Source organism: Lemur catta, chromosome 14 (assembly GCF_020740605.2).
Source record: "Lemur catta isolate mLemCat1 chromosome 14, mLemCat1.pri, whole genome shotgun sequence".
Classification (NCBI taxonomy): Eukaryota; Metazoa; Chordata; class Mammalia; order Primates; family Lemuridae; genus Lemur; species Lemur catta.
Genome location: NC_059141.1, coordinates 33,879,124 through 33,900,677, shown reverse-complemented (window position 1 = coordinate 33,900,677; position 21,554 = coordinate 33,879,124). Strand labels below are relative to the sequence as shown.

General features: G+C 37.5%; 1 protein-coding gene across 2 annotated transcripts in view; it reads left to right on the top strand.

Moving 5' to 3' along the window:
- The first annotated feature begins 3,082 nt into the window (after positions 1-3,082).
- A1CF (APOBEC1 complementation factor) overlaps positions 3,083-21,554 on the top strand; it is a 76,921-nt gene continuing 58,449 nt past the window's right edge. Inside the window, exon 1 of one of the 2 annotated variants that reach the window (XM_045568219.1) lies at positions 3,083-3,174. The gene's annotated coding sequence lies outside the window, so the exon portion shown is untranslated. The remainder of the gene's footprint in view (positions 3,175-21,554) is intronic. The other variant, XM_045568220.1, reaches the window with a different exon arrangement.

The following is a 21,554-nucleotide window of genomic DNA, read 5'->3' as shown; positions in this document are numbered from 1 at the left end:
TTCTCCTTGCCTCGGAAACCCATAATACTCTGTGCATGGCCTTTAGGAGTCGTCTTTGCCACCTACTCCAGCTGCTTCCTCCCCGTTTTCCCTCTTGCCCCTCACTGAAACTGGCTTTCTGTTATTTGAACATACCCAACTCATTCAAACTCAGGACATCCACACGTGCTATTTCCACCAACTAGAATGCCCACCTCCCACCCACATGTCCTTCAGGTCTCAGTTTAGATATCTGGTGTTCTGGAAGGCTTTCCTTAACTACCTCCCAGTCCCACCTAGCCCTACACTAGGTTAGGTCCCTGTGTTTTATGTTCAGTTCAGCATCCTGTATTTCTCCTTCATAACACTTATTACAACTACAATTAGTTAACCATTAGGGCATTTGCTTAATGTGTGTACCCATACCCTCTATCTGGTCCGTTAACCACTGAATCCCTAAAGATCAGTGGAGTGTTTTGCAAACTTTTAAGAGTGTGGCTTACAATAAAAAATAAATTTTACATCACAACCAGTACACACAGACATACACATAACTGAAAAATGTTTCATGAATAATACTTACCCTTTCTAGGTGCAATCCACTTGATATTTTCTGTTTTATTTTTAATATGCTGAATATAACCCATTTTAATGATTTCACAGCCTAGTCATGGACTCAAGTGTCATTTTAAATGATTACCTTTCTAATGTAACAGTACAGAGAAGGACCTCAGTAGTTGTTTGTAAGATAAACTAATGGAAAATTAATATTTACCAGCCACTATCTAAACTGGTTTTATTTTATAAAATAAAAGCAACCCTTGCTATCCTGGGTACAGTTAGCTCCCTTGATCAGACTGATGAGATCAAGGTCATAAATTTGATCTCATTCTGATTATTGGTTTCTCTATCTCAGGGCCACAGGATATTAGGGGAACCCATAAGTAGCCCTCAGAAAAAGAGGCTGATCCATTATTATTTTTTTCCTGATCAACATATCCCTATGACTGCAACAAAGTGGTTTAGAAAATAAAAAGCAGTAACCTAATAATGTCACCAAATTCATTACTGCCATTGGCTCTCAAGAGTAATATCTGAGTTGTCCTACTTGAATCATCATATTTTCATTTAATGTGATTATAGTCCTGCCCTGTTGACTGCTAGGACCCATCAAATGAGAAACTGATATATTTTTATAACTAGTTGCTCTAGACTGAATGTTTGTGTCCCCTAAAATTCATGTGTTCAAACACTAATCCCCAATGTGACAGTGTTTGGAAATGGGTCTTTTTGGAGGTAATTAGGGTTAGATTAGGCCATGAGAATGGGCCCTCGTGATAGCATTAATGCATTTATTCAAAAAAAAAAAAAAAAAAAAGAGGAGACATGGATCTTTCTCTGTGTGTGCATCAAGGAAGGTCACGTGAGGACATAATCAGTAAGGGGGCGCTGCTGGCATCCTGATTTTGGACTTCCAGTCTCCAGAACTGTGAGAAACAAGTATTTGTGGTTGAAGCCACCCAGTGTATGGCATTTTATTAAAGCAGCCTGAACTGATCAAGGACCCATCAAATAACTCATTTTTTTACCTGTCATGTTTTGCTGTTTCCACCAGATACCTATTAATACAATTCCTAGCTTTCCTTTCTTTATCTCCGTTTATCATCATCCAACATCTACCACACAAAACAAAGAAAACCCTCCCAGGACTGTCAGTCTTACAATATCAACAATTCTTTGTTGGACCAAGCAAACTCACTATAAGAATTCCCCACCCATTTGGAAACCACGTAAGCCAAGACCAAGCTTTCACTAGGAAAACCAGTAAGATGGCTTGGTGCGGGGATCCATTCCCCAGGAAGTTGTAGAGAGATGTCCCTCATACAGCTGTCTAGCTGGGTGGGACATGAATGCTTCCTCTAGGTCTAACTCCAGGGGCACAATTCCAGAGTAAAACAATTATTCCTGGGGTGTTTTTGTTAAACTCTGTCATGCATTGCTTTGGGAAAATGTTAGGTAAATCAGGACTTCCTCAGTCCTCAGTTTGAGAGCTGAGAACTGCAGGCAGAACAGTATCTTTTATGCCTTCTCTCTTATGTATTCACAGATGTGCTTCATTGATGCTTCCATTGCATCTATGTTACTGAAGGACTGTTTGTTCTGCCTTTTTCTATAGACAAAAATGTTCTCTTAAGAGTTGGCTCCTAGGAAATTAGACTCCTCCTACTAGAACTGAAGCCAAGTGAGGAGTATCCCCTAATTCTAGTATTGGAGCCTATGGTTTACAAACCCTTAAACCCAAATTTACTCAAAATTAGGAGGGTTTTAGTTCTTCTTCCTTTTTTAAAGTGGGCTTTATTACCCTTAGGGATTTCTTCTATAGACTGAAGCTCTTACTAGAGAAGTTCGAATGTAGAGTTTATCTCTTTAAAATGCCATTTTTCTATTCTTTGAGAAACATAGTTACTGCTGAGATGTCAGACAGTGAACACATAGCATAGGCTGTCATGTAACGCAATATGTAGCCAATTATTATGCTTTCTCAGAGATGGTTACCTCTTAAAATATGAATGAGTAGCTTGTATAAAAAGAAGTATGTTTCCCTCAACCTGATCTGGCCTAAATCTATCTGCTTTGTTATATAAATGCTTTGTGTATTTTGTTTGTAAGCCATCATTTATCTACATACTTGACCTAAAACTCCACACTTTACTCTCTGTAATACAGTGATATGAAAAGTGTAAAACAAAGAAGTATTCTCCTAAATTACCTTCGGCATAATACCACTTTGGCATACCAAAAAACAAAAGAACTAACATAAAGAAAAGCTTAGTTATCCAATTGCAGTGAGTTCTACTTTTTAAATATTCATTATAATTCAATAAAATAGATTCAAAATAACATTGTATTTACCCCAATGACTTTTAATGCAAAATTTATTTTAATTTTATAGACAAATGAGGATAGTTTTGCAAATTCTGCCTGAGCTGTAGTGACCTAGTTATCTGGTCAAAGGCTGCATGGATGGATGCAAGAGACAGGGTGAGTTAAAGTTTAACTTCCAGGAATTGTAAACCAAACCTAAACTGAACCTTTGGAGTCTGATATGATGATTAGAGTATAACCCGAGTGACACGTTGAATTCGCCATAATCAAGGAAACCTTTTCCGGGTGGGGATCTCTGAAATTACTCAGGTACGATCCATGTGTTTTGCTTTTTCTATTTCAACTCTGTGAAACTGTGCATTGTGGTATCAGTGTGAATGCAGTGGAAACAGATTTTACCCTCTTCTATTATCGAGCCTAATCCATGGAATTGTCTAGTTTGTCTTTATACTGATGAAATAACCTAAAAATAAAAGAATATATTGGAATGATCATATAATCTCAAAATGAGGTGGCCACCATGATTTAATAAATTCCTATAGACTAACCCCTGTGGGTTCAAGAGCAGGACTAATGTTCTGAGAAGTTTATTGAGCTCTAGCCAGACAGCAGGGAGAGTTGTGGTTGACTGCCTGTCCTGGTCCTAGGACCTTGGGAAACAAAATTGCCACAAGCATGAGAAATAGTATTAATATCACTGGCACATTTTGAGTCCTCTGTATGGATAATTCTTGTCCTACTTTAAATTTCATATATTTAATTATCTCCTATACTATCACCACCACTAAAAAAAAAAAAACTTGGTAAATTCTTGCTATTTCCTCTGCCATTATCCTGCTAACAGAAGAAATGCCTAAGCTATTATCTTTTGATCTAGCAAAAAAGAAAACAATAACAGAGAAGATGGACTGGCTTTGAGCATGTTACATCTCAACCTTGGAATAGCTAATTATTAGATTGCTTCCACAGTTCAGGCAACTGTGCTGCAGTGGATATATTTTCACATTATCATTTTGTTAACTCCCAAAAGAATATTCACAACCAGGATGTGATGGCATTTTATCTAAAGAAATAAATCAAGCTGGGCATTTACCAAGAATACCCCATTCCTACCAGAAATCTACTAAACTCTTTGACTTTTTGTTGTGATTATCAAAGTAAGCTCCAAGGAAAATGAGTTCCAAGCTAAACAAGTTTCTTTACTGCCGGACTTTTCAAATGCATATTGTGTATCTCCAAAAATATGAAGGACACAGCATTATTTGTACATTGTGCAGGATTAGTGTTTTGTAAAACACGTACTGATAAACTCAGCTCTAGTTATAATTCAGGAGCATCAAAACTGTGTTGGTTTGGTCTGAAACACTCTTTGTAATGTGTGCTGAGGAGCATGTAACGGGGTCTGCAAATAAAAGTGAAATCACTTATTTGTCAAAGTGATGAGGCTGACTCATAAGGGTCATTCATAAGGGACATATTTTCTGGAACAACACTGCCTATTTTAGACAATTCTTACATTTCACTGTTCCAAACTTATTATGTATCAAATATAAGGGAAGAAAGAAGATAATTGGCAAGGAAAAGAAATGTTGTTATGAGCAAACAATATAAAATGGCATAATGGATATGAAAACACTGAATACTTAGTTATTATTTTCAACTGGGCTGATACCAAGGTGGTTTTGTTGTCAGTCATTTCAAATACCAGTATTTCCTATGGTGCTACACTGTATTCAGTGGATGTTAATAAATATGGCTCAAAAAAGAAGGGACTCCATTATCAAGTAAGTTGAGGAAATGGTGTTACAAAAGTTAAGGCAGTTCTTGTTAACACATGAGTGTTTTGAGTAACAAGAGACATTTATGACACACCATATTTTTAAGTGTACTTCTAAGCACTTTCTATGCATTTATCTCATGTTATTCTTAGAACAACCACATGAGGTAGACACTCACAGCATTTTATAAATGAGAAAACTGAGGCACAGACTAGTTACCTAACAGGCCCCACGTTACTCAGCAAGTGGCAGAGCCGGGTTCCCCAGGCAGGTGGTGTGACTCTGGAGCCCAAGCCTGTGACCATCATATTGTACACACAAGTACTGAGGACTTAACATGTGTGCAAATATTTTAACTCATTGTGAATATCTAAGAGAGTAGGCAATGTTTTGTTCCTAAGCTTAATTTACAACAGAACATCTTCTTTCAGGAACATCTATTAATATCTCTTAAAATTGGTATTCCTCAAAGAACAGATTAAGAAAGAAAAAGTCATTTTTCTAGGCCACATTCAGCATTCATAACAACTAAAATCTATTGAGATAATCACTGTTAAAATCATCACAATTGAAAAATCTAAGAGACCTTATTATAGTCTAGTCATCTTCCATCAGCTATGACTACACCTGTATTAGAGACTTTTAAAATAAATTATAGAAAGAACACTGGGCATTTCTCCCAGACAGAAGCTGGTTTGGAATGTCTATTCCAAAACTCCCTAGGTTTGTGACCTTGGCAATATTGTTTGACTTCCCTGAATCTCAGATTCCTCAAATGTGAAATGGGGGTAAAATCTGACCCACAGAATTTTGTGAACATTAAATGAGATGATAAAGCATATTCCCTGGTGCTTAGGAATTCAGCAAAAACTCTCTTTCCTTTCCATTTTCCTACTTGTAACAAACTCCAGAAAAATCTTCTAAAACTGTCCAAATTTACCCATTAGCTCCTCTTTGTCAAAAGAATATTAATAAAATTTGAATCAAAAACTATTCATAAATAATGAAATTTTGATTAATCACAAATAGTAACCCTATTCCATTTATTCAAAGAAAGACCACTTATAATTGTTTTTTAGTATTAAAACATACATAGAGTATACTTTTATTTTAGAGAGTATTATTCAAGAAAACTCTAAATTATAAAAGCCCAACACCCTTTGTACTCAAACCCATGGAACTCCCTGACACAGTGTATGTTCATTTTATTACAAGTGAATTGATGTTGAAAATCTGTTTCAGTAACTGTCTTTTAAAATGTAACCATCCTTTAGAAAGCTGGGTAGTACTGTGGGTACTATTGCACAATGGTTTTCATTACTTTATGTGTCTCTAAATGACTCAATAAGTTCAAACAAGACAGTATTGATCGACAGAGGATAAACACCATTTTATCTTATTCACAGAAACAGTAACCAGGCACCTCTAAAGTGCAGCTCTAACAGTCCAAACACCCCCCGCCCAGAAAAGCATCTGGAAAAAGAGCAGCACCCTTGCAGTGACGTTCTGTATTAGACATCTAAATCCCATCTGCTTCTTAGCCTGATAATAATAACTGCCTGGATTTTATAGTAACAAATGCACTGCCAATTAGATTGGGGAAGCTAACTTATCATTTTATTCCATCAAACCTATTTCAACTAGGTTATCAGCTTTAAAAACTATTTTGAATTCTTAATAAACTCAAATTTTATATTGAATATTTTTGATTGATACAAACCAAAAATTAAAATATTTCCTTTTGTAAGAAATGGTTATCTTGACTAAGATATGCAGCTTATCTTGAGCTCTCTACTTTTTTTTAAAGATACGTAAGCTAAGCTTTTGTTCCCCTATGCAGATATATAGGAGGGATTTTATGCATTTAAGTTATTAACAATCTCATGGAGAATATTTTCCAAGTTTGCTTTTTCCAGTAGGGATTGGTCCCTGGTAATATTAAGAGGGAAGTAGTAATAAGAATATAAGATAACTCCCTGCAGTTTGCACAGTAATGTGCAGTGTTCTGCTCCAGCCATAATACGGCTAAAGAGAATTAGCAGACGACAATTTGGCCAGACAGAATGTCTAAGTGAGCAAATTGGTTTGTAATTCTATAAAATCCCACCTGCAATGATGTAGTAATGTCTTCCCTTCCTCCAGCAATTAAAAAACAATCATTGATTTGGGATGCCCAGTGGATTTAATGAACACTAGATATAAGCAGTGGCATTAACTACTACAGTGCCTTATTTCCACAGAATATTCTAGTTTATAAAAGCATTGCATACAGAAGAATTTATATAGATTTTTCTTAAATGCCAAATTTTCTCATAGCCAATTCAGTATGCTTAGTTTCTTCATGGTAACTGGAGTCATTTACTTATCATTCCAACTGTACAAAGCTAGTTGATGGAAAGATGCTCCCACCTAAAATTCATGAGCCCAACTCTGTTTATGTAGCATAGAGTGCTGATTGGGTAATGGGCCTTCGACAACTCTACTGGACATGAACTAATTTATCAATTACTTAAGAGGCTAGCTGAGGCAGTGAAGACAGGACATACGAGTCCACATGGAAGGTGAGAAGAAAACCAACCCCATGCAGGTCCCAGAAGAAAACAGTCCTAAACAGATTTAATTTTAAATCAGTCCAGATGCTGTAATTAACACAGTGAAAGAAGCGAAGGAATGGAGGATGATAAAATCTCCTATCAGACTGCCAGGGGACTGGCAAAGCTTTATGTACAAATGCAATCTTTTTTTATTTCTAGTAATTTTAGATTCTTCTATCCAGATCTTTTATTGGGATTCTCTTTAGTGCTTATCTTTTCAGCTGGGGCCTTCAGCATGAGGAAAATTGGCTTATTAGATGTACCCAACACCAAGGCCTCTGATGATTTGCAGTGGAAGTCAGAAAGCAAAATCTGATGCCATGGTCTGGGGGAACTGTGTCGACACTTACAGACGCCCATCTCAAAAATCCTCTTTCTAATCTTTTTTTTTGAAGATCCCTAACAGTGTCTCATGATTCAGGTAGCACTCACTATCAACCAGTTAGAACTGGTACCCTATGATGATAATAATGATGATGATAATAGCTCTTAATCCCCATACAGATCCTGTCACATGCCAGACACATAGATTAATTTGTTTAATCCTCCACGACCCTATGGAATAGGTCATTGCAATGCCATTTTTCCAATAAAGCAGCTAAGTCTTAGGGTCATGGAGAACTTGCCCAAGCTCTTACGGACATGCCTAAGAACGCATGAACATGGAGAAACTTTCTGAAAGTCACACAGGTAAAACGTGCTGGAAGCAGGAGTGAGTCCCAGCAGTCTGGCACACACCAACCTGCAAACAGAGGACAAATGGATCACTGAGAAAGCACTGATGCTCGGAACTAGAAGGAAACTTTTAGATCCTTTATTTGACATAGAAAAGCTACTTGAGTTTCCCCAAGATATAAGGCTTTTTTTGGTTAGAGAACCCAGGTACCGAACCCCACTCCAGGGGGGCCCTATTAGGTTATTGAGTATGAATTTTCTGATTTCCTTAAGTACTAAGTTTGGCAGTTGATATCTCTGATGTTTCACTTTGATGCTTCTGGTTTTACTGTGAAGGAACATCCTCAGTCTTTCACATGCACATTGTGGCTTGTGATTATCTTTCATATTTTTTTAGAGTAATTTTTCTGAATCCATGGATAAGTCAAAAATCCATGTTATTTTTGAATATGAGTTCCGTCATGGAACCAATGCTGTATAAACAGCTCAAAATATTAACTAAGTGTTTGGGAAGGATGTGGCTAATGTGTGCACAGTACAGTGATGGTTTGAGAAGTTTCATTCTGGTGATTTTAATCTTGAAAATGAGCCACGTGGGCACCCTGAGACCAAGGTGGATAATGATGAACTGAAAGCTATAGTGGAAGCCAATACATCTCAACCTACATGTTAATTAGTAGCAAGGTTTGACATTACTATTTCAATAATACTGGACCATTTGAAAGAAATGGGCAAGGTAAGGAAGCTGGAAAGATGACTTCCGTATGAATTAATAAGCACCAGAAGAGAAATCGTCTCAAAACTCGCCTTTCTTTGCTGTCATGACATAAAGGCAGATCATTTCTACACTGTATTGTTATATGTGATGAAAAAATGGATTCTTTTTGACAATTGCAAGCATTAGGCACAAGGGTTGGGTAAAGATGAAGGGCCAAAACACAGTTCTGTTTGGTGGTCCAGCACTGGTATTATCCACTATAGTTTCATGGAACCTAGTCACTATTATAGTGGATGTCTACTGCAACCATGTGGATGAAATCATGAGGGTGCTCACAATTAAACAGCTGATATTGGTCAATAGACACAGGCCAATCCTCTTGCAAGACAATGCTCACCCAAATGTCGCACAAACAATGCTGCTCAAACTACAGGGGCTGGACTTGCAAACTCTCTGTCATCCACTGTATTCACCAGACCTTGCACCAACTAACTACCAATTCTTCCTGGCTTCGGACTACTTCTTGCAAGGAGAAACATTCAATTCTCAACAAGCTGTGGAAAATGTCTTTCACGATTTCATTTTTACTTGCCCTCCAGACTTCTTTGCTGCTGGCATAAACAAGCTACCATTAAGATAGCAAAACTGTGTCAACGGTTTAGGCTCATACTTGGATTAATTGTACTGCTTCTTGTTTGAGATACAATAAATGACACTTTTGATTCAAAGTCGAACATTTCATATTTAATGACCTTAATATTAATATTATACCTCCTCCCAGTACACAGCATTTCTAATTCAGCCTGATTCTCTATGCAAATTCTGGGAGACAGATTAATAAGACCTCCATGGTAAAGAGGAACACTCCTTTCACTCTGAGTCCCACCCTTCTTGCTACACTCAGATTCACAGACTGACACAGCCAGAGACTCAGTTAAATGAGACCCATTTTGTGACTTGGAGAGACTGCCAGGCCCAGACCACAGAGGACAGCTACAGACACCAGCAACTTAGTGACAGGATAAGACATGGGAGGCATCACTGAAAATATAAAGTAATTGTCCTGAATGACATGGCTGCTGTACACCCAAATTCTGTTAGTGTCTGAAGAGGACACAGCAACTCCCACCTGGAAAACACACCCTTCTCCCCATGGAAAGAATAACTGGGCTGATAGATCTATGTCTGCTAAAGGAGTCCCACATTTAAACTGACCTAATTTAGAACTTTCAATTGAAACTCAGGTGCTTCCCAATAGCAGCTCCACCAGCCTAAATAGGGTTATTCATTTTAGCATAATAAGAGTTAGTTTCCAGAAGTTCCTTGTTAAAATACAAACTAGTTGGGATGCAGGGTATGAATGATAGGGACACTTCAGCCTAAAATAGCCTGGCAAACAGATTGAGCATATTAACCAGCCTTGCAGAAGTGGTACTCAGGAGAAGTCAGTTTTGATGTTGGGGAAGAGAAGATGTCAAGGGTAGATGGTCTAGGGAGAAGTTCATGAGTCACCAGAGGATGATATAAGGGACTTGAGTGGCAGATATTTGTCTGACCTTTGAGGAAGAATTTACTGAACTTATTAAATAATTTTGATTTACTATTAAAGTCATTTGAACATCACACTTACCATATGCTACTTCCTCCCTGTCTCTCCCCCTCATGGTCCATCAGATACTTAACGAGTGCATTGACTTGAATTGGAATCATCCAGGTAATGCCATTATACAGACCCTTAAGAAAGAGAAAAACCTATATCTAGAAACTCTTATTTTTATTTGCCTTTCAGAAACAAGCCATAGAGTCAAATCTTTTCTATAATAATTCAATAACTTAGGCTTGCAAAGGATTTCCTAAAGCCCAATGACCCAAAGCTCTGATTTGTAGTGTTGGCATAGCAGAGAGGGAGATCAATTATACATTAAAGCAGAAGGTTCTGAACCCATAATGCCTGGGCTCAAATCCTGGCTCCAGCACTCACTATGATATGACCTTGAGCAAATTACATAACTTCTCTTTGCCTCTTTCCTCTTCTTTAAAGTCAGGGTTGTTTTAAGAATTAGATCAGAAATTATATATCAAGTGTTTAGAATAGTACCAAACAAGTATGCATAAACTTTAGCTATTGTAGCTATAATTCTCATCATATTTCTCCCATCCAAGTACTAACCAGGCCCAACCCTGTTTAGCTTCCAAGATCAGACGAGATTGGGTGTGTTCAGGGTGGTATAGCCATAGACAATTCTCATCATATTTCTGTGCTAGTGCACAATGCTTTACTAGAATAAATAATTTGGAGAGAGGGAGACCATGAAGTGAACATGTCGAGTGTTTTTAAGACTAGAATGAGGTGGCTGAGAAATTAACCCTACCCCTACCACTGGCTTGCAGCACAAATTTGGAACAATCTCTCCCTGTCTCTGTCACAGTTTTTCCAAGGCAGATATGCTGTCTATCACAGGTGGGACCTCCTAAGTCAGTGTAGAATGATCTGAAGGAACCTGGGTAATTATCGAGAGAAGCAGAATAGAAATACAGATCCTCACACCAGAGTGAAAATCTCTTGGGCTTTGTTATTTTTGTAGTTATCATAATAAAAAAAAGATCAGTACTCAAAGCCACATACAAAAGATACAGGTTATTGTTGAAGAATAAGATGGTTATTAGCACAACAAAAATGTAAGCATGAAATAAATTAACCTGCCTCCAAATCAGGGCCCTACGCAGGCATAGCAACAGACCCCTGAAGAGAAAACTAAGTGTGGGGGGTCAGGGGAAACTAAGTGGGGCATCAGGACTGCTGTGGGAGGAGTTAAGGGCCACTGTCCATTTTAAAGGAAGTGGCTGGATGAATGGGCTCCAAGGAGATCCTTTTATGTGGGACAGAATGTATGGCCATTCTGTAAGGTCAGTCCTTGAAGCCTCTTTGTCACAAACAAGGAACTCTAGCATACATTATGTTCTAACAGCCATCTCTGTGTCTCAAGGTAATCTACACTCCACCCCCACCTCAACATTACTTAACAACCATCCCTTCTTTTAGACAAGTGCACAAGGCAGATGTCCTTGTCCCAAATGATGTGTTAGCCACACCTTCCCCATTACATATGGATGTTGAGTTTATCCTTGAAGTTAAAATTACCATGTTAACTTACCCATTGGAAATTGATTTAGTGACACCACCCCCTTCACATCTGAGTTCAGCATTGTTCTGGGTGCTGCGTTGGATACAAAGATGTGTTTTGTCCCTAAAATCAAGGAACCCATGAAGGTTTCTCCGGAGCTCCCATCACAGTCCTAGGATAATTAATCTCCCTCTTCTCCAAGGTCTCTTATTTTGGAGGAAAACGAATATCTATTTACTATGCTAAATTAGGAGTTCCTTAAAGGCAGAAAAGTTATCTGTTTTTCGATTTTCATACCTAATATAGTGTTAGGCATGTAATAAGTACACAGTGTGGTTTGTTAAGTGAAAGAGCCACCTAATTGGAGAGTAAAGAAGAGGTAACGAAAAACACTGAGTGCCATGTACCAAGCTCTGAGCTGTGCACTTAGCCTGTCTTTTTGAATCACTATAAAAACTCTTTGGAGTAGGCACCATTATTCCCAATTTCAGAATGAAGAAACTGAGACCTGGTTAAATAATTTGACTGAAGTTTACAAAGTTCTTAAGAGGTAGAACTTCAACATTCAAGGCTAAGTCAGTATGCATCCATGATCCCATGTTTTTCCTACTGTGACACCCTCGTACCTGTGAATCAATGGTGAAAGATACAGGGTGAAATATGTATTCTAATATCATGGGGTGAAACTAGAGAATTAGGAGAAAGAAAAAGTCTGAAGTCATCAGAGAGGCTGTATTCCATTCAGTTTAACAAACATAAATGAAGTAGCTACTAATTGCTCAGGGCTGAGGGCTGGGACTGAAGAGGTGAGCACATGTCTGTCCTCAGGGAGTTTGTAGCCCTCCCTCTGTTTATTCTCATTGCCACAGGCATCGTTCTGTCCCCCTTTCCACCCATCTGTCCCAAACTGGTCTTTCTGCCTCTAATCCGTTCTTAACAAAACTCATGGATTCATCTTTCTAAAGTACATGAAGTCCTGTTAGAATTCCTCCATGCTGATCCCAGAGACTTTGTAATAAAATAGAAGGCTCTTTCTGCATCTATTGAGAGGATCACGTGGTCTTTGTTTTTACTTCTATTAGTAGAACAGAAAAGTTGACATTAATTTATAGAGTTACAAAACGTGGGGCCATTGAAAGTCTTTTAATAGGAGAACAACATAGTAAAAGGGGTAGTTAAGAAAATTAACCAATTTTATGTGGAAAGCATTAGAATCAGGAAAGACTAGAAGCCAAATTAAGACCATAATTTAGGCATGAAGTGATGGTAGCATAGACAATAATGATGGTGGGAATTCAAAAGTAGGGCAACCTGTCAGGACATGATGACTGGCTAGAAATCAGAAGCCAAGAATTTAGTAAGGGCAGTTTATGCTGCTGCATGTAAGTTAGCATAAAATCAGAACATATATATAAGGGCTGTCTGTAAAGTATCCAGCCATTGTTAATATCACAAGAACAATTTGCACATCGATGTAAACCTGGCAGCCAAGTAGAGTGGACTGTAATGTGCATATGTGAACAACGACGCCTTCATGGTACTAGTCAGTGGGGCACTAGACGCTGCTGAGGAGCAGTGTACCATGTGGCCGTCACATTCACAATGACTGAGTAGAGAAACGAATCTGCATTGAATTTTGCATTAAGCTTGAATATTCCTCTGTGGAAACTATTTGCATTATCCAGGAGGCTTTCGGGGATGATGCAATGAGTGCAGCACAAATAAAAGTGTGGCACAAAAGCTTTCAAGATGGTTGAGAATCTGTTGAAAGTGATCCACATCTGGAAGACCTTCAACAAGCAGAACACCTGAGAATGTTGAACATGTATGGGTTAGGTTAAGAGATGCTGGGAGAACCGTGTGAGGTCCCAAGGTGCCTACTTTGAAGGGGAATGAGGTGACATTGTCCTATGTACAATATTTCTTACATCTCGTATCTTCTTCAATAAATGTCTCTATTTTTCATATTACATGGCTGGATACTTTCTGGACAGACCTCATATAATCTGGCTTTTGAAAGAGAAACATAAGGCTGCCTTTCATTACATGTGTCAGATTGCCTAAGTGCCACTGTAACACAGAGCTGTAGATAGTTAGATTTTGTAAGCTTCACTAAAGAATTGAATATATCACTTTAGTTAGTAATTGGCAGTTTTGGTGAAAATTGAGTTTTCAACTTAAATTTCTCCGAATTGTTCTGAGGAAACCAGCTGCAGCAACTAAGTTCGAAAGGACAATTTCAATGAGGTTAAAAAGATATAGAGATGGGGGAGGGAGAGAGGGAGGGATAGAGAGGGGGGGGGGGAGAGAGAGAAAGACATAACACCAGACCAAGAATGAATGAAATATAGCACTCACAGCTAATCAGGTCTCTGTAATATGTCACACAAATATTTAATCATTGGTACCAGGACTATTGAATAAACATCGCCTTTAAGCTAAAGGATATGTACATTGTATGCCATGATTACCATGTTTCCAGTTCACAAAACTACTTAAAAATTAAACATACATGCAAAGACATTCTACTCTTCTCATTAGGCTATGCCATTCTAGAATTTCTAAACTCTGCCAACTCTTTTTCCCAGGGATCTTTAAGAAGTCAGGCAATTTGGGGAAAGTTAGGTATCACAAATGAATTAAGATAGCACAGCAACCATCTGTGGTGTTCTAATCTCATAGGGTACTAGAATAATGATAACACAAAAACCAGAATTATGCATATGTCTTAGTGAGGGTACTCCAAAGAAACATAACCCATAGGAGATATACATACACACACATAAATATTATATAAATAAAAATATAAATTTATGTAAATATGCCCATAAATATATAAAGAGATTTATTATAAGGAATTGGCTCCTGCAATTACAAAAGCAGAAGTCCCAAGATTTGAGGTTAGCAAGCTGGAGCCCCAGGGAAAGCCAACGTGTAGTTCTAGTCCAAGTTCAAAGGCCTGAAAACCAGGAAAACCAATGGTGTAAGTTCCAGTCCAGAATCCAGCAGGCTAGAGACTCAAGAAGAGCAAATATTTCACTTCAAGTCTGAAGACCAGCCAAAGCAGTCAGGCTGGCAGAGGTCCCTCTTACTCAGCCTTTTTGTTTTATTCAGGTCTTCAATTGATTGGATGAGTCTCGCTCACATTCCATCTGCTGTTAAAATTTTCCAAAATGTTTTTTTTAATTAAAAACCTATTATTCATCTATAAATCTTCAATGTTGACAAGGACAGATTACTTATGAGTATTCTTGTTTCCAAATTTATGATATTCTTGACCAAGTTGAGTGGAGGTTGGAAGATTTGTAAGAGAATGTTGGTGTCAGAACTAGTTATGAAAGAAAAGGGGTGTGTAGAAAGGGCTCCTGTGTGATGTTGTGCTGCCAGTGGTGGCCACTAGAAGTTTATTCACCTGTGTGTATATACACATTCATGTCTGCACATGTTTGTTAGTGCACTCATATATACATACACACACACACACACACACACACACACGACCACATGAAGCATGCATGAACTCAGCTTAGCCAGGGACATTGTAGAAAGAAGAATTGTGATTCTAGGTATGTAGAAAATGAGAAACAAGAACAAAAGCACCTAAAAGGTAACAGTTACATCTGGGAGACCTGATGGGCTTGAGCACAGACTAGCTCCAGACTGGCACTGAAAGATAATCAGTAAAGTTAGGACCAGATCATGGCAGGCACTGTCTGTCAGGCTAAGGGACTGGACTGTTTCTTCATAGTTAGCGATAGGACCAGGGAAGGTTTTTGAGCAGGATAATAATAGAAGTGACATTTTAGGGAGACTGATAGTGGTGTGCAGGACAGAGGTGCAGTGCCTAGAAGGTGGTAAGCAGTGACATTTCATTCTACACTTTGGATGAGCTCAGTTTAAGTCCAGTAACGGAAGAGGGGTGGGGGTGGAGACAGGAGAGGAGAAGGAAAACAGGTGAGGATACATATATACAGAAAGCAGGAGAAAAGTCTAGACTCAGGCTTCATGAGGAGCCTATATTGGAAGTTGTTCTGGATAAAGAGATTGTAAACTCTTCAAAGGGAAGAATTCACAGAACTGCCAGACACTTCATTATTAACCCATTATTTCCCACATCTGCTCCTCTCTCTTCTAAGAGCCTTCAATACTCTCTATCTTTTCTATTCCTCGCAGCCTTTACTTCCTTTCCATACATAGAACCACACAAGTAATAGTTTTATGCACACAGTGGTAATATAAATACCTTATTGGCTGCTCTGCATCAGAACTGATTTGAAAACAAATCATTTGAGCCAGAATCTAGTAAGAATGAGATTTTTTTTTTAGGTAGTTCAAGGTCATTGTTTCTAAATACTAACAATCAGGAAAACATTTATTCATCAGAAATGATGCAAATGTAGACAAAATAATTAGAGAAAATTTTTAATCATTCCTCCTTTTCTATTATCTAGTTTCCACCTTCCTCATACAGTCTTTTTCTTCTTTTTAATAATTCTTACTCTAGCCCAGGCAACAGAGTGAGACTCTGTCTCAAAAAAAAAAAATTCTTTATGTATCTATCCATCCATTTGGCAGGTGAAATAAATTCAATGACTCTCAATTGTTTAAATAACATGTATAGATTAGAGCTTCAGTCAGCTGTTCCAAATGCAGCTGCATATTCTTATCACCTGGGAAGCTTCAAAATATTATTTCCTGGGCCCCACTTCAGGCCAGTAGAATCAGAACCGCTCTGGGAGTGGGGAAGATGATGCCTGAACACAGCCTAATATGAGGCTAGGCAGGGAGTCTATTCTTTTTCCGTATCTCCTACAGCTCATGCCCACTGGCAGCTGGCTCTGCTAAGGCTATTCTTCAGTAATCTTTTAGTGCCAGTTCGGAGTGTTTTAATAGTGGTGCAATATTTTCAGAAAAGAGCCTTAAAGCAAGTTATTGCAAATTATAGTTATGGAATTCACTCAAACTGGATACAACCTCTGTTTGAGCAGATTACAGTGAAGTTGTTGAGAGCATGATAAAAATAGAGGAAGGAGAGATTTAATGAAGTGAATATCACTTACTAAAATTTAAGAACACTTGCAGTTAAATCTCCAAATCCTATTTTGACAAGATGTGCATAGGTGAATGCTTCCTCTTCTGGTCTTTCCTTGTGTAATTTACAGTTCAAGCTAAATCCCAGGGATTTAAAGGGCTTCTCATTGATATTTAAAGGGCGTATTAAATAAATGTGAAATATCTTTTGAGCAGATAAAATGTACCTCTATAAAATCCATTTAATGAGAATATGCTAAAAAGCAAGAATTGTTTCTATCAGACCATAAATTATACAATTTTAAACAGATTTTTTAAATGAAAATAAATTTTTCTGACTATTTGAAATTACTTTTTCCTCAAGCAAAACAAAAAGGATTTCTAGATGTCAGAATTATTTGCAAGAATGATGATTTGTGGGCCAGATGAATATGCTTAACTTTCCCAAGAGCTCAGGTCACTTTTTTCTTTTAATTAGATTATGTCTGCTTCCTGATTTGACATAGTTTTTAAAAAATTTGGGAAAACATGCCTCTCCTACCCTTGCATGTTTTAATTCCCTGATTTAGTACAGGTGTTTGTATACACGCACATCTATACAAACATATATAAAAATTATAATAACAAAAATCATTTGTCTATTACATGTCTATTCTTTCTCTGATAAACTCTAAGTCAGTAGCTCCAATGGTATTTTTTCACTGATAGAGTTTTATTTTTCTCTAGAGATATTTTCACCACAGTACAATTTTCCCAGTGTCTTGGGTTTTGCTATTTTAAGTTACTCTATTTAGAACTTAGAAGATTCCAAATGGGATACTGTATGGATTTTAAACATCAACAAACAGTAATTAAAGTATCAGCTAGCCCTATACATCTTGCAAAAAATGATCATTTCTATGGAAAGTTGCATCTATCAGCATTATTCTCCAACAGTTAATATCTTGTCTTAAAAGTACAATATACATTTCAGATGGAATCAGCAACTTCTTTAGTCATAGGTGCCATCAATGGAGCAGGGGAGGGAATAAAATTTAAAGAATGAAAGCGAGGAAGAGACAGGAGAAGGAAAGGGAATTATATGGACATTTGAAGGCAGAGGCCAAGAAGACTCTACTTTCAAAGTAGTTGTGTTTGGTGCCTTGAGAAGCATTTGTGGCTTTGGTTTCCCACTATTGCCTACTCCATCAGATATTTGGCCCATAGTTGACTTCTTCCTCTTTGGCTATCTACAATCCAGAAGAACTAAAGGTCAGTGGGAAGAAGAATCTACACTGTAATTTAAATATAAGAAAAGAAATAAACATGAAAGCTGAGGCAGATCCTGCCAAATGATATATCACTTGGTAAATCATGAAGGTCCTACACTTTGCCAAGAAGGAACATTTCAGTGAGATACGACTGTGCAGTACAAAGAGCTGGCAATGGCCATGTGTCCACTTGGGGCCATATCCAAAGGGGGTCAAATCGTGAGTGTGTCCAAGGGAACCTTTAGGCACTTCACCCATAGCACTGCTCCAAGAAGCAATGACAATAACTCACTTTCATCCCAGCAAAGAAGCTAAATGACCACAGTGCTCTAGAAGCCCAAAACTATGTCTCCTTGTGGAAGAGAATGAGGACTCACAGCATCACCCTCATAGGCTTCCTTAAGTGTACTATGTTCTTTGTCAACACCTTAAGAGAAGGGGGGCAGATATAATCTCCCCAGCCTCTGGCCTATTTTTTTTAAGGTAAGGAAATTGGGAAGAAGTAAAATTTAGTAATTAAAAGCACAGACTCTGCCCCCAGGCTAACTAGATTCAAATCATCTGTCTGCCACTTATTACCTGTGTGACCTTGGGCACATTAACCTCTCTCCACCTTAGGTTATTACCTATAACACAGGAATAATAATAATACATATTCCGCTGAGTTTTTATGAGAATTAAAGGAATTATGTTTAAAGTTTTTAGAAAATAGCATATAATATGTTCAGTAAACATTAGCTATATTATTTAAAATCCCTTTAAATGTTGCCATATAATAGGCAGAAAATGGTATCTTATTTTAATTTGCGTTTTCCTGATTGCTAAAGATGACCATGTTTAAATCATAAGTTTATAAGCTGTTTTTATTCTGCTTTAAAATCAGGTCTCAGAAAAGTTAAAATCACAGCAACAGAACTGAAATTTAAATGCAAACTTATTCTTCTCTAAAAATGCGGAAGCTACTACAGAGGAGAAATTTTATCAACAATTACAAGTAAAATTAATATATCTATTGTGAACAACTTTAATTTCTTCTCTTTATTTTAAGGCTTGTCTAGACCCAAATTGGCAAGGCCCAAATTAATGCATGATTCATTAATAATACCTTAATAACTTAGAGGAGATTTTGATTAATACTTTTCCTGAGATAGATATATATACATACATATATATGGCTTACTTTTTAAAATTTTTTCCCTATATATACGTGTGTGTGTGTATATATGGGTGTATATGTGTATATATATGTGTATGTATATATTGCTGTATTTTGGAATTTTGTGTATGTATGTTCTCTATTAATTCTGCTATGGTTCATAAGGCATGGCCAAATGAAGAGCAGTAACATTAATTCACTTCTAAAATATACTTAAGACCAATTACAAAAATTTTCTCCAGGGTGAATATTAGAACTAATTTATATTTCTTTTATCAAGCAATGCAAAGTAATATTTACTTCACATCAGGCAAATGTATGAACTTTAGGCATAAATCCTTCACAAACCATTTCAGTACCATCTAGAACTCCTTCCATGTGAAATTCCCAGGCGATACTCAAAGGCTGAAATTCATGCTAAAACCGCTTGTACAGCTTGCATGCTTCAGAAACGTTATGTCAAGCCTACATCACGCAATGTCAGGACACAGTGAAACACTGGAGAAAGGTTGGATTCAGTCTGGAGCATTCCCAGGGGCAAGTGAAGCCACGGTGGCTTTGAAATGCACACGGAGCAATGTGACATGTACATTACAGGCCTGGGTGGCTCCCCATGCAATTACGGAAGGAACACCTCTCCTCCGCTTACCAAGCCAGAAAGTCTTTCTCTCTGCCAGTTTCCTATCCAACTTCTTCAGAAAAATCAAGTCAAATAAATAAGATAGCAAACATCATATTAACAGAAATTCCTTCAATATCTAGCTCTAAATTGTCTACCACAGTGCTCATATATAGCAGGTATTAAATTAATATTTGTTGACTCTTGTTAAGGTTGAAAGTGATTACTGCATTTGATTTTTTAACCAAGAAATCTTCTAATTTTAATTCCCTGTCTTGATCATTTGTCTCATTTTAGTTCTTCTTTATTACTCACAACTACCACTTATGCTTTTGCTTTTCCAAGCTATTCCTTCTCGACTCTTTAAATGTGCTTTTCTATCATGTATTTCTCTTACTTTCATCTCATATCTTGCTCAATTTACCATTTGGGGAGACTTTACAAAGCAAAACAAAATTTGTTTTCTCACTTCTTCTGTTTCCCTAGCTGCCAACTTATGTTCCACTAGGGCAATGAGAACTTCCACTGTCGCCATAACTTTGGGCAAATTTAGATAACAAATCTCACTTGAAAATCCTCTCCTAGTTTTCCTTCCATGACTTGGTGTTCCATGTGGGATCAATTTTTATCTACAAAATCAATGTGTTCCCTCTTTCTAGATCAGAGTTATAATTAAAGAACAGCACACAGTATCCAGCTGACAGGTCTAGATTTAGAAAAGTCAGAATTTACCACTCCATCAGCTTGTCTGGTCCAAGTTTCTTCTCATCTATTTCCCTGCCACCCTCCCTGAATCAGGGCCCACTGGCACCTGATAGCATCAGGGTCAGGAACTGTAGCTCTAACCTTGCCCAACAGTGAACTCTGGAAATTTCTACTGAGCTGTTGCAGCCAAGTGATGAGGTGAGCTGTTCCTTCCAATCCTCTTCTGCCTTGCAGGAAGACAGGAACCTTGAATCCCAGTAACTTCTAGGTCTTTTTTTTTTTTTTTTTTGGTCAAATAGGCACTAAGTTTGCAAATGTAAAACCAGAAAGACATAGAGAAGAAAAGTATACTGAAGTATCAACTTCATTTCTTAATCACTTTGCACTCCTGTGAGTAGCATTAAGTGCCACCTCCTCAATGCTCAGGAAAGCCTGTACATCTCTGTATTGTTATAATTATTTGCTTACATATTTTTTATTCCTCTTGTCTCTCACACAAATATGAGATAAGAATAAATGCAGAGAAAACCACAAAAATCAATTTCTCACATAAAACAAGTTCATTCTAGGATTGAACTTTCAGGAATTAACTGGAAAAAGAGAAACAATAAGTATTAGGACTTTAGATTCAGATTAATTTTACTTCTGTTTCAGTGAAAGTCACTGTAATTTATAAAATTGCTGATCCAAAGTCTTTTATTTGTTCCACAAGTATCCATTGAGCACTTAGTGTAATGTCAGACTAAGCCTTCTGGGCAAACAAATATGAATACAAGATAGTCCCTGCACTCAGGAAGCTCACAGTTCAGTGATAAAGATAGACATGTAAGCAAAAAATTACAGCAATGTATGCAATAATGCAGAGATGTACAGGCTTTCTTGAGAGCACTGAGGAGGTGGCACTTTAGTGTTACCCAGGGAGGTTGTGAAAGAAATCATCACAGAACAGACAACATTTCAATCAAGTCTAGATGAATCAGTAAGGCCAATTCGGTAAAGTTAGAAAACACAGACAGGCAAAGGCATTTCAAGCAGAAA